This window comes from Hordeum vulgare, chromosome 6H, assembly GCF_904849725.1.
Source record: "Hordeum vulgare subsp. vulgare chromosome 6H, MorexV3_pseudomolecules_assembly, whole genome shotgun sequence".
Lineage (NCBI taxonomy): Eukaryota > Viridiplantae > Streptophyta > Magnoliopsida > Poales > Poaceae > Hordeum > Hordeum vulgare.
Window position 1 is genome coordinate 57,256,006 of NC_058523.1, and position 14,934 is coordinate 57,270,939.

The 14,934-nt window shown below is 47.6% G+C and overlaps 1 long non-coding RNA gene across 1 annotated transcript; it reads right to left on the reverse strand.

The window, feature by feature from the left end:
- Nucleotides 1–2,224: 2,224 nt before the first annotated feature.
- Nucleotides 2,225–4,075, reverse strand: LOC123404548. Its single transcript, XR_006611838.1, has 4 exons — nucleotides 3,725–4,075; nucleotides 2,977–3,037; nucleotides 2,678–2,865; nucleotides 2,225–2,548 (listed from the first exon to the last, which is right to left on the reverse strand). It is a non-coding gene; the product is annotated as an uncharacterized LOC123404548 (long non-coding RNA).
- Nucleotides 4,076–14,934: the final 10,859 nt, after the last annotated feature.

Sequence of the window (14,934 nt, forward strand, 5' to 3'; positions counted from 1 at the left end):
TTTTGCCTCTTCGATTTAACTCGGTGTGAAACAATCCAAACCTGTTGCCTTCCCTGAGCCCTTCATTGTGCATCCTTGGCGCCTTTCATCTTCAACCACGGTTTTGTGTGAACACGTGTAGACATTTTAGGATATAAGGTGCATCAATTTCATTCAAGTCAAACATATTTCCGCATTTATAGGATTTTCTTACAATATTTTTGCCTCTTCAATTTAACTCGGTGTGAAACAATCCAAACCTTCATGCAGTAATATTGTCTATGTATGGTCATCTTACATGACTATGCATTCCCGCATTTGTGTTCTTTCCCGCATATTTGGATTAACCTTCCTGCTTCGTTTTGAAACCTAGATGGCCAGTGTTGGCGCTGGTAAGAATCACATCTTCATATTCCTGACTACCTCATATCTATCGATCGTCATGATTTTGATGACATGTAGAGTGGCTGGTGGGATGGATGTATCGGCTTAGATTGACCTTTAAAAATATATTCCTTTTTCCTTGACAGTTCAGCAGAACACAACTGAGTAGAAAGATGCATGTGACATAGCACTGTAGCGAAATTGGCAAACCAAACAGCAAGACAGAAGGGGGGATCATAGGACATCCAGGCATGTTAAACCAAAGAAAATAAGAATTTTCTACACACAATTAACATACATGGAATTATTTCAAGGTGGTCATCAACACAATATGGTTGTGGTTGTTGATTGTCTTCGCTTCTCCCTCTGGCATTTTCACTCGCCCAACAAAAGACCCGCAATAGAGAAACTTGTTGTAATCGCTTGCCCTGCGCACACAAAAAGCGAAGACACTTTGTGCAAGTTTTATTAGATAACTTTGTGCGGGTAACTTTGTCAAACATGAATGCTTGTTCCATTTCAGACAAAAAGATACATGTTTTGGAACTCACACGGAGCAAGGTGAGGGATAGAACAGTGGGACTATTTACCAAATTGTCACCCCGTAAGATTAGCATAGTAGCATGACAGGACAAATCATGTCATATATGCATATTCAAAGAGCTAAATAATGAAAGTACATCCACTCTAAGTTTCACACATATTAACATTCCAGCGGGGGTCCAAAGGCAAACTAAGTACTTTCATTTGTGTACTCTTCAGTGTCAAGAACCAGAACCTAAAACTAAAAGGAATGAACTCACATATCCAACTGTTTTCTGTACAACAACAACTCACATTCATCCCGTCTCTAAAAATACTGTAGCATGTCATGAAAATTAAAGCATGTCTTGTTGCATGTTTTGTCTTGAATAAAGGGGTAAATACACACTCACATGATTCTACTTTGTAGTTGCATAATATATAGGAAGTGATGACGATCTTAACAATGAAAAGGGAGAGCTCCTAAATTAAGTATAAGATTGATTCACAAAACAAAAGTAGAAGATTGCATCCTCCCTTTTTGAAAGTTTTTTAACTGAACCTCACAACATAAATGGGTACTACTTGCCAAAAGGAGGAACTGTGCATTTTGGATCAATTCATTTCCTAATGACTAAAATATACAGTTGTTCTTAAAATAACATATGTAGGCTGACGTGGAGTACTTCATGGAAACTATTCTTATGAGCCATTACTACACGACATTTTCCGAAATCAAGATGCTAGGACAGAACTAAAAAACCTCTTGGTAACACGAACATTTCAGTCCCATTGACGTGAAAAAAAGTATTAGCGAAAGAAGATCACAAGATCAAAAAATTAATCATCATCACAAGAAAATAATTTTTTCCTCCTCAATCTGCATAGCAGAGCATTGTTAGAGTAATTCAAACACGTATGTGTTAGTTTGGTTAGTATTTGTGATCAACGTTGCCGTGAGCTTAGATTAAGAAGGTTGAGTCCGGTTAGGATTGGTAGCGTGATCAGCATTACCGGTTATTAATTAGCGAAGAGTGGGTTGGTACTTTCCTATGCTAGTTTGGTACGTGTTGGCCGTGTTTAGGCCGAGACCGGTATGTACTCTGAGAGCTAGTTCAAGTAGGTTTAGATGATTTTGGGGTCGGATGGTTTGGTATATAGTATATACTAGTACAAATGCCCGTGCGTTGCACCGGGCGAAAAACAGACACAACTTTTCATATGTAATTGTGCATCATTTCTATAATCAATTTTAACATACATCGATAATAAGGTTAAACTAATTATAGCAAAAATGTTCACCAGTCACGGGCACAATATGAAAACAACGAAACGAAACGCCGTTTAATCTAACAAGGAAAGTGTTCAACGACATGCTGCTTTATTTTGCTCCGTGAAACCCTTCCTTATTCTATCGCTCCACACTCAATACGCCAGCCAAAAGCAAATAAAAATCATTCATTCACTCGTACAGACGATGAATCTCTAACGTTGTTATCAGAACCAATGGAAATCAGGGGGGGTTCATTCAGGATGATGATGAGTTCTTGAGGACCCACTCCACCAGGGTGGACACGCCAAAGCTAATCGCGGCATGCTTCTTGTCGTTCCACACCGGGCCTGCCATATCGATGTGCATCCACTGAACCTTCTCATCAACAAACTGCAATGCAAGCACATTAGAGTTCGTCAGCTCTGTCGGAGGAAAACTCAACCTAGTACAAGTATGATGCGACCTTCTTTTTCAACGAACACATGTGGATGCTTTGGTCATTCTAGAGAGATGCTATACTTGTTTCCGGAACAGGGCAGCTGTGATGGAACCGCCCTATCGACCGCCCGTGTTGACCATGTCAGCCACACCAGACTTCATCTACTCCCAGTAGCTTTCCTCCACGGGCAATCTCTAGAACTTCTCCCCCGATAACACAGATGCAGCAGTGACTTCCTGGGCTAGTTCATCACTTGGTGTGAAGATTCCTGAAGAGACATGTTCATTAGTATGCATGACTTCAGAGTACTCCACTATTTCCATCTTAGAAGCACACAAAATTGAAGTTGGATGAGAGGAAAATATGTGTTTGAGCTTACCGGCAATGCTAGGCCCAAGTGCAACAACACAGGCACCGGTTAGTATTGCCAGATCAATAATCTGCATGTCATAATAATTACATTAAGTCGCAAGGCAACTGGGTAAAAAGTTCAAAGCAAACTAATGAACATCACTTCTCTGTTCTAAGTTATCTTTCTCTTTCAACAGATATGATAAGCATAATTGATTGCTTAGGTCATGCAGTGCGATGCATAACTCCTTATATGGCAAGCTAAAAAGGGAAAATGATAAATCATGCTTCTGTAAGTGGACTGAGCAAATAAAGTAGTGACCCTCGATGCTGAATAAGGATATGAGTTTTACTACAGATTTTTCAACATATCCGCATTACAACTACTACAACAATATATGGTTGATATTCCACTTAAAGTTCTCTACATCAATCGTCAAAGCCGCCAAATTTGTATGAACATCATATGATGTCTAAAGAAGCAATTTATTACCTTGTCAACACCTTGATTACAAGCATAGAGCAATTTATTAACTTATCAGAGTACCGCACTTGGTAAAAAGAACTGAAATACCGCTGTTGACATCAACAAGAAAATAAGAATAGCATCCACAAATAAGCAAAAAATGATAATATTACGATTGATGATAGCATCCACAAATCTTTTGTTAAAAACATGACATAGAGATCATTTTTGTCCACGGAAAAACTAATAATACATGACCATGGGTCCATATCCGGCTGCGGCATTTTGACGAACACCTGTCCTGCCTTACTTGTGGATGTTGTTCACGCGCTCGGCGACGGTGATGAGTCCCTGCAAGCACAGCTCGCCGTCGTCGGTCGCCGCCATGGACGAGAACATATGTCGGTACAACACTGACCCTAGCAGCACATTGGCCTCCTCCTCCTGGCCGTCGCCGACCTCCAGCGCCATGTCGAGGTCCTTGATGATGTACCGCACGGCGCCCCCGGTGATGTCCGCCTAGTCATGGGCCATGTGCTCCTGGATCCGGCCAACAGCCTCGCCTCCACCTGGCTGCGGGACTGCCATCTCTCGGAACCTTCCTCTCCTCTCTCGCCTCTCCTTCTCGGGGTGGGGGGCGGCGGCGGCGGCGTTTGCCAGGGGCTTGGGGTGGGGGCGGCGGCGGCGTCTGCCGGGGGCTTGGGGTGGGGGCGGGAGCGGGGGCGTCCGCGGCACGGGCGGCGGTGGATCCCCTCTTCTTCTCTCTCTGGTTCGATCTGGATACGAAGGGGGCAGGAGGTCTGCGGGGTGGGGAAGACGGAAGTAATGGGACAGGTTTTTTTTCACTTAATGAAGGACTGCGGGTTGATTTCAACAAAACACAGGGGTTTTTCTGCAAAATTTCCACGACGGACGGCAGAAGCGCTCCGCGCTTTATTATTATAGGGGAGATGCACAGCCTTGAGAAACATTGTATCGAGTTGTACCGAAGAGAAAATAAGAAAATAAAGGGAGGAATTAGAGGGTGTGAGACGCACCTGGCAAAGTGTTTATCGCGTGTGTTCGTGATATTTTGTTGTGATTGATTAGGTGGGAAAAAGCCAACAACTCGTATCTAGAGCAAGGTCGAGGTGAGGTTGCGCTTGCCCCGGGGTGGCGACCCCACTAGTGCCTCGGGGCGGGCAATATAGGCAGGTAATACAGTCGTTGGTGTGGCGACGAGAAGCGGGAGATACAGTCGTTGGGTAGTACAGCGACAAGGAGAGCAGTCAATAGTCAGTATCCATGGAGCGAGTGGAGGATAAGAGTTTCGTTCGGTGGAGCGACGATGGGAAGGCTGTGAGGGTGCTGGCGCAAGCGAGGCGACGAGTGCTTATCGTTCGGCGGAATGACTTGAAGGGCGACGGGCGGTCGTCGACAGTGCACTAGTGATCGTTGATGGTTATGGAGGTGTTGAGTTGGCACCGAGTAGTTCATCATGATCATCGGTGGAGGGTGCAAGGTAGTGATGGCGAAGTTGCGAGCCGTCGTCAAGGTGTGCACATGAGTTCTTGCAAGGTGCATCCAAGAGCTCGGGGTTCTGAGTCTTCTGTTGCAGTTGAGATGCGTCATTGGCGGAGGAGAATTAAGAGCTTGAGCGGATGGAAAAGGAAGTTGTGCCCTGCGTTTCTGTCTATGATCAAGGAGTTCCAGCGAGTTCGTATACAGGAAGTTGTGTTGCCCGTATACGGCGAGTTGTGTTTTTGTTGGACCAGTCGGATTGCCTCGAGATCGTGCACTCGATCTTGGGCAAAGGTAACAAGTTCCGGTGAGTTCATGTACGAAAAGATGTGTTGCACGTACATGACGAGTTGTGTTTCCGCTGGACGCGAAGTGTTGTTCGGTAAGATGTGTCATCAACAACAAGAATAAGGTGTGGTGTTGGGTCTAAATGCTGGTTTGCGAGACGTTTCTCATGGTCGAGGGACTCCAGTAAGATGCATCTTCAACGTGCGAAGACGTGAGACGTCACGGTCAAGGTGCTCCAGTGAAGGTATATCTCTAAGGTGTGAAGACGTGCGCAGAGTCAGGATGGTGGGTGGCTATCCGCGTGTCTCAACGAGAAGAAGAAGACAAACATAAAGATAGACGCGCACCAGTTAAGTTGAGTTCCTGCATGAGGCTATGTCTTCAGTCTGCATGTAGCACGCTAAAATATGGCAGCGTGGCTGGTAGTTCGAAAAATCATTGGTTCTAATCTACAAGTCAGCATGAAAGAAAAGAATGATGGTGAAGTAGTGGCCATCATTGCGAAAAGAGAATGACAAGATGGACGGGTGTTCGTCTCCGTGTCTCGTTAGGTGTTTGGATTAAGGAGTGAATGTTAGAGTAATCCAAACACGTATGTATCAGTTTGGTTAGTATTCGTGATGAACGTTGCCGTGAGCTTAAATTAAAAAGGTTGAGTCCGGTTAGGATTGGTAGCGTGATCACCGTCACCGGTTATTAATTAGCGAAGAGTGGGTTAGTACTTTCCTGTGCTAGTTTGGTACGTGTTGGACGTGTTTAGGCTGAGTCCGGCCGGTATGTATTCTGAGAGCTAGTTCGAGTAGGTTTAGATGATTTTGGGGTCGGATAGTTTGGCATATATATATATGCACAGCCCTGAAAAACATTGTATCCAATTGTACCGAAGAGAAAATAAGAAAATAAAGGGAGGAATTAGAGGATGCGAGACGCATCCCTCGCAAAGTGTTTATCGCATGTGTTCGTGATATTTTAATATGATTGATCCTCTGGGCAAAAGCCAACAAGCATGAGTACACCCAAATATAATTTTCGTCCTTTCCATATACCTAGATAATGAGATTTCATTGAAGGCTGAGTTTATAAGAAAGGAATACGTAGAAATTAGAAAACCAACATAAAGCAAACTGGCATTCTTCTATCCTTACCAATTGAGGCGCATTAATGAAAAAACTGAAACTTCTTACCATGTTGCTTGCACAAGTAGCAGACTTCCTAGATTTGATTCACTTAGAGATGAATGGACAAATCGCTTCAGCTACGCTGATTGTGGGTGGGGAACAAAGTGGTGAAGACACAGACATAGGGACGGATTGCATCACAAATTCAAAAGCCAACAACGACGGGAGCACAATGACCAAATTCTTGTATTGTTTCTATAATGTTACTGTATGTTTAAAAGCTTCTAGAAATTGGCTGTGAGCCACAATCATCAAATAACAATTGAAAATGAATTATGTCTATGCATGTCAACAGATATATTTTAGTGGCTTTTGCAAAGTTAATAGCTCCAATTTATCTGTAGAGAAGCTCACAAAAACAATAATCATATCGTACTAAGTCTACAAAATTGGTTAAAAAGATTGTATGGTGAGAATAACTTATAGGAATTATTTACCTGCTTGATGACTTGAAGCACGCAACAAGAACTCCATAACTGGACATGTAACAATTCAACAAACATTTGGTCCGTGCACCTTTTATAATGAAATCATAAATGGACATGTAGTATAATTCCCCTAGTAATCAAATTTCTAAAATGCATATCATGTAACTTTGATCAGTATGTAACTAAAAAAATTCATATTTTATAGAAGACAAATCTCAAGAGTCAATTGGTGGGCTTTCCTTTTGGAGCTGCAGATAAGAATCAGCAAACTCTCGTCTCCCTTGCTTGCACGTACTAAAGCACAGCCGGCCCGATAGAGTTGAGCGTGCGCACTCTCACACTCTATGGGCAGTAGTTCAACGCCATGGTGCGAGACGGGAGGTGCGCTACAGAATCAGGTAGTGGATACTGACCTTAGGTTGGCCGTAAAGATCGCAGCACCTCCAGTAGCTCAGATCAAAAGAAGGCATAGCAAAATCAAAAAGCATGCATATATCACCATGAGCGCCCAGATCTTCTTGGAGCTGTTGTGTCTAGCAAAAAAAGGGCAACACCCAACTGTAACTTCTTTATATGATTAAAGAAAATCTGTAGATACACATTTGTCAAACAATAGAAGCCAGCATACCCATGTGTCTTGAGACTTCACATGATGTAAACTAATTGGCAAACCATTATATATTCTAGTAAACCGGTTAACTCCCATCATCATAGCATTCTTTGAATCATAGCAAAGGAGATTTAGTCTCATGATGTATTCATGTGGGAGTTTACCTCAAAGATCTGTGGCTGAAACTAGCTCAGACAAACACACAAACACCTTGTGTGCAAATATATATCGGAACATCCACAAACACATGGGCGTCGGAAGTTGAGGTGGAGGGAGGTGCACAGGGGATGGCGAGGTCGGCGGCAAGTGCGACGACGACCGGCTAGCGGTGGCTCTGGTCGAGCAGCGAAAACGAGCACTCTCGGGCGGCGCACAACGAGGAGCTCGAGTGCGCGTGGGAGAGGAGGATATGAGGCGGGGAACGGTGGTGCAGGGTGCTGCGACCACCGGCATCTGCCGGCGGCCGGCGCCGCACTGGATCGAGCCGTGCATGCTCTGCCGGCTCTTGGCGACTGGGATCGGGAGGCGAGGGAGACACCGCCGGCTCCTGGCGGCTGGGATCGGGAGGCGAGGAAGAGAGGAGAGCATGTGTATCCGAAGGACCGCAGGTTGAACATTGAAAATAACAAGGGCTTTTTTGTAAAACGGACGCGACAGTGTTTTGACAGAAATTATAGCCGCTTTAGTATTATATATAGGTAAAGATTTTTTGATTGTTGACGATGAGCTTGAACATAAAAGGCTTGATCAAGTCCTTTCATATGGAAGATTGCTCCCATTTGCAAATGATAGCTATGTGTTGTGGCAAAACTTAATTGGGGCCAGAAAACAATGTCATTTGTTTTTAAGAAAGACATGAGAGGGATATAGATTAGGGAAGTCTTCACCCACGTCACAGTCACGTGACTCGTGAGTCAGCTTTGGCCCCACACGTGACATGTGAGAGACTCATGTGTTAGATCAGAGGCAAGAATTCCATGCGATCACTGTGTTGGCAAGAGAAGCTCACAGCATAAGAAACAAGTAAACTTATTTTTCAAGACCCTAATTCCAATGTCAATGTTAGGCTTGATAGAGCAATGGAGAATGGTGATTTTTCTAATCTCTATGATGGTTGTTGGGTGGAAAACATCACCACATCGTCAGATAATTATGCAATTTTGATTGCTCTCTATTGGATTGTTCAGCAAGCAGATTGGTAAACTGGAAAGGCGACTCACAACTATTCGTACACCCCCAGTTTCGTCTTACTCTTTGTCTAAGGAACGTTCGATTGAAAAGCAACTGTGTGAACTATTTCTCGAAACAGTCTTTCGTCCCGCTTTGTATTACAAAACAATCATTTTCGATACATCCAACGATAGGTGCTGGGACGGAAACAGCATAGGCACGTTCAAAAAAAACAATAAAGAAAGAGTAAAAGAAACAAATCTCGACAACGACGGATCAACGAAAACGGAGAAGCATCGCGACCGCTGCGCCCATCGAAGAACACCTACCAAGCTCCTAGACTCCGAGACGTCGGTACCAATCAACACCTCCAAGAAGGGACGCGACGATGACGACGCTGCTGCTAAGGGATTCCCCCAGTATGCGGCGTGGGGAAAGGAAGGGTAGCCCCGACGCCCTCCAGGAAGGTCTGGCGGCACCCGTAGGCGCCACCGCGACGGTGTCGATCAGGCCGACTAGGATTTCTCCCAATCCCAACCTCCACCTTAGGCGCATCGGAGCCCGCCACCAAACCAACCACCACCACGCGCCAACACGGACTTGAAGCTTCCACGTCGGCTCACCACAGCAACGCAAGGAAGGGTCTGCACGACGAGGAAGAGGAGTTAGGGCTAGGGGCATCATCACCAACGGCACGCGGGAGGGCACAGTCTCCACCGTCAAGGACGGTAACCGATCGGACGCGATAGCGGGAGCAAACCAGGCCCGTGGCCACAGGCCCGGTCGGGGCTTCAGATGCCCGTAAAGCTCCTGCCGTCACGCTGCAGAAAGCACGCCGTCTGCGACGCCGCCCCCAGTCCAAGCCGCTCCTCCACACCTCCGCACAGGGAGTATCATGGCCGCGGCAACACGACCAGTCCGCCCTGCCGCCAAGTGGAAGCACCACCACCACGCGCACCGCCGGCCACCACCACCAAGGCGCCGGACCGTCATTGGCCTAGTTGCACCCTCGCCGCACGCCCGCGACGGATGGGACCAACTGCAACCGCCAAGAGCCCGAAGCCGGACCCCAGCCCCCATCCCCGCCATCACCGCCGACCTCACAACGTGCAACCATGGTGAGAGAGATGGGAGGTGTCTCCTTCCGCTCCTAGCCCGGCATCAGCCACCTGGCCTGGGTGAACGCCCCCAAAGTAGGGGCATCCACGCCTGCGTCCCCCGACAATCATCGTCGACTGTGGGGAGCATGGCCTAGTAGCTGCCGACGGCCACCGCCGAGCAAGCCCCGACATGGTCCACAGCCAGCCCGAGACAAACTCACATGCCGGCACAGTCATAGTCAGCGCCGTCGATTCGTCCGCCGCATAGCAGTAACATGGGCGCCCACTCGGACCGACGTCACGAAGGAGCAAGAAGAAGGGGCACTAACGCGGCGGCAAGCACCACCGCGAACTAGGTCGGCCCACTGCCTGTGCACCGCCATCCTCCGCCACGGACCAGATCTGCACTGCCACTTGCAGTCCCGGATCGACCGCTGCCAACCGAGGCAGCAGCCCCGCCCCACCGCCGACCGGGAAGCCCCAGCAGCACCACACTAGTAGGGAAAAGCCTAGCAGTAGCGCGGGTATTATGTATAGCAGTAGTGTGGGAACCCGTGGTACTGATACGGCGCTACAGCTAACCTGTAGCGGTAGCGTGGGTTGGCCCGCGCCACTGCTATACATGCGTAGCAGCAGCGAACTCCAGAACAGCGCGCCGCTGCTAATATCTGTAGCGCCTTGTAGTAGACCGCGCTACTGGTAATGGCACGATGCTGGTAAGTTTACTCCACGCGCTACTTCTAACTTTATTAGTTTCTGATTTTTTTTTCTGCATATTTGTTTTGTATATGAACAGGCTTTATACAAGAATCTTTAGCACATACAAATGTTATCGTCATACACATACAAATGGTTGCGAGACCACAAACGTAATCATAGCATAAACATACAAATAGTCTCATCAAATCATGTCATCATCATAATCATCATCCAACACAAAGTGGTCTCTTGTCATCATCTCGAAAATAGCGATACAAGTCTCAAATACTTGCAACTACATCGTCATCCATCTAAACAATGATATACGCAAGAAGAGCTATCACTATGAGTGAGAGCGAAACTATGTAGTACATGAGGTGGCGGTTATGAGCCCTCTCTCGCGCTAGCGTGAGCCTCCTCATCTAACTAGCTTCTGCTTCTTGTCTTCTTTTGAAGCCTTTATGTCTAGCGCCCAAGACCCCCTCCACTTGTGCCTAACACTCGGACCACTCGTCGTATACTCCTGGAACCTTTCGTTTGTACACGACATAGCATCGGTACTATTCTTCATCACCCATTCTTTGTTCTACGGGAGCGATTACATCAGCACTATTGGACCCCCTTCATCACGTCGTCCGCCGCTCTCACCCGGCACTACAGGCACTGGTAATTGCGTAGGCGGGGTGGTGGTGTCCATACCTGCTTGTTGATGTGTGGTTATTGGTGTGCTCTCGGCTGGCTCCATACTAAGAAGATTCTTCGGCCATAGCAGCACCCAACCCTTGCAGCTTCCAATCCGCGACGTTGTCTCGTCGTCCTCTCCCCCTAGCCGTACTGGAGGAGGCAAATCCTTGTGCCCCGATCTCACACTCGACAAGGTAACCCTGAAGTGCCCACCGGGCATCGGCTGGCCGTGGAACGTGAGTTCGAAGGGCTTCGTTATCACCCCCTTTCCCACGTCCACCTTCTGGCCTTTGGTCAAGTAGAGTACGGTGCACGGGGTTTCGTCGGCCTGCAAACACATGTATGCGGAGTAAAACATCCGAAAGGCAATGAAAATAGAATATTCTAGATATATGTTGGTGCGACATGTAATTACCGTGAGGTCGTCGAGCTCAGCCAAAGACTAAGGCCCGCCTAGCGTGCCAGAGACTGAGGACGGACATATGGAGCGCCTGAAATTCACTAAAACGGAAATGAATCAACATTCTGACGAAACATAGGTCACTCGGATCATTTACCCTGCACATAATCATCATTTTCCAAATATGACATGTCCAAAACATCACATGTCCAAATATGACATGTCCAAATTCCAAATATGACATGTCCACATATCATATGTCCACTTCAAATTTGCATATAAAAGGAAGAAAAAAATAGAACTTGAAGAAAAATGCAAGAAGTCATTTTACTTCACAATATTTGAAACTAAATTCAGCCTACCTAAATTTGAAACTAATTAAAAATAGCAACAGTTGCTTTAACAAATCTGTCCACTACAAATTCTGTTTTTTAAATAGCAACAGTTGTGTTAACTAATCTGTCCTAGGTTTCATAATAACTAGGGTTCATAATATAGGCAAATTAACCTACTAGTTTGATAACTAGGGTTCATAACTAAATAGATAACAGAATTAACCTAGTGCCTTAACTAAAACCTAAGTAAATTAACAGAAGAACCCTAGTTAGCAGAGAGAGGAGGAGCGGCGGGGGGCTTATAGAGGGTGCAGGGGCGAGGAGGCAGGCCCGACGATGGCCGAGGTTGGGAGGGGAGGAAGCAAAGGAGGGAGGCGTGGCACGCCGGGGCCGGGGTCAAGGGCGAGGGCGAGGTCGCCAGGGTCGGGGGGTCGGGGGAGAGTGCCGGGGTCGGGGGCGAGGGCAGGACTCCGGCGAGGTCGAGGGCGAGGGCGAGGGTAGGGCTCCGACGCTTGAGGCCGGGGCACGATGAGGTCGGGGCGAGGGCACGATCTCCAGCGGTGATGAGGGGGGGAAGAGAGACTGGGGATTTGGGGGAAGAAGCAGAGGCGGGAAGCAGATTTGGGGGTTAAGTCAACATAGCCAAGTGAGGGAGAGAGGAGGTGGGAGCTAGGAGAAAGTGAGGAATAGAGGAGGGGAGGGGAGAGGGGGGAAAGGTGGTATGGCTGCGGCTTGCTCGTAGAAAAACGCGTTGCTGCTAATAATATAGCAGTAGCGCTTCTTTGTCACACACGCTACTGCTAAGCGCGCTACTACTATCCATGTGGCCAGTTTCAGAATTAGCAGTAGCGACATGAAAAAAAGCGCGCTAGTACTATCATGTTAGCAGCGGCGCGGTTATTTTAAGCGCGCTACTGCTAAACCTAGTGTGGAAGGAAGGTCCGTCAATTTTAGTAGCAGCGCGGTTCTACCGAGCCACGCTGATGTTAAGTTTATAGCAGTAGCGCCTGTATTTAGAACGCGCTGCTGCTAAGTAGCAGTAGCGCTCCCTCTGTCCCGCGTTGCTCCTAAGATTCTGTGTATAAGGTTTTTCCTAGTAGTGCCACCGCGACAGGCGCGCGCTGCCTCGCCGGATCTGCACCGGCCACACGCACCCGTCGCCCCCGAGCACCTGGCATGCGTCGTCTGCCACGTCCCGCACCAGATCTGGCCAGGAAGAGGCCAACCCGCCACCACTGAGGCTCTAACAGCCCACCACGCGCCAACTACAGCCGTCGTCGTCACCAGGGCGCCCACCACCGCCGCGCCCTATCCAACGTTGCGCCACCACCCGAGGAGGCTGCCCCGCATCAGCCCCCGCACGAGGGATGAAGAAGGCCGCTGCCACCGACGCCGGTCGGGCTTGGCCCGGTGGCGCACTCCGACGGCGGCGGGGGGAGGGGACCGAGGAGGGTGGGCGTTGGCGGCGCTCGATCTAGGGTTCGCCCCCCGCTCGCGGGAGCGGGACGAGCGAACCGCTCGGTCTCGAATTTGTCAGGTGGCCCCTATGCTAGTGCAACTCACGATTGATCACTGTGTGAACTGTTTAAGCGCCAAGAAATTATGGCACGACAACACTCTAAGGTGGACTGCCTACGGGAGGGACACCGGAATACCGCCTTCTTCCATGCCCATGCATGAGCTTGTTAACAGACTAACAAGATCATCTCCTTGATTCGCGATGATGGTACTACATGTGTTTCTCAATCATAGATTAAAGGTATGGTTCAGGATTTTTATGATCAACTTTTTACCTCCGAACCTTGTGAGTCTGTTGATGTTGTTTTGGATGCTATCCGTGCTAAAGTAACGGATGATATGAATGAGGAATTGTGCAAACCATACTGTAACCAGGAGACCAAAGTTGCTTTGTTTCATATGGGCCCAACCAAAGCTTCATGCCGGATGAATTTCCTGCACTTTTTGATCAAACCCATTGGAACTTCCTTGAGGAGGAAATTTGCCATGTTGTAAGGTGTTTTCTTGAAGGGAAGTCGATTTTGGATGATTTCTGTGACTCTGTTATTGTGTGCATCCCCAAAGTTGCAAGACCGAAGCATTTGAAGAATTTTCGTCCTATCAGTCTTTGCAATGTTCTTTATAAGATTACCTCTAAAGTTTTGGCTAACCGGCTCAAAGTACTTCTTCATGTTGTGATTTCTGATTATCAAAGTGCTTTTGTGCCAGGGAAATTGATCACGGACAATGCTTTGATTGCTTATCAGTGTCTTCTCACCATCCGCCAGCAGCATGCAAAGCAACCATATTTTGCCCTAAAAATTGATATGATAAAAGCATATGATCGTGTCGAGTGAAACTATCTATGGCTCTCTTTGCAAGCTTGGTTTTGCTCCGGTGTGGATCGAATCTATTATGAGGTGTGTAACCAATGTTTGATATGCTGTCAGGGATAATGGCGAGCTCGCTAATCTTATGGTTCCATCACGGGGTATCTGACGGGGGGGCCCAATCAGCCCCTACTTGTTTCCATTGTGCACTGAAGGCCTGTCAAGTCTTTTGTTTGAGAAGGAGAATTGTGGCGAACTACAAGGTATTCAGGTATTCAGAATGGTCGTTTCGGTCCACCTATCTCACATCTCCTCTTTTACCGAAAAAGGGTTTCCCCCCGCTTTCTATTACAAAGCAACCAACCGATACAGTCAACAGCAGGTGCTGGGGCGGAAGCAGCACAATCACACCCAAAAGAAATGAAAGAGAAACAACAAGAGAAAAAATGCCGATAACGGCGGATCAACGAAAACGAAGAAGCTTCATGACCACTGCGCCCACCGAAGATCTCTCACCAAGCTCCAAGGCTCCAAAGCACCGGTACCAATCAACACCTCCAAGAAGGACCGCGATGATGACGACGCTGCTGCCAAGTGTTTCTTCTGGTACTTGACGAGGCAAGAGGAAGGGTCGCCCCCAGCGCCCTCCAGGAAGGGCCACCAAAGCGACCACCATATTGCGCCACCGCGGTCATGAAGCCTTCACGCCGTATCACCACGGCACCATGAAGTGAGGCCTGCACAGCGGGGAATAGGAGCCGGGACTAGGTACCACAACACCGTCGGCATGCGGGAGAGTAC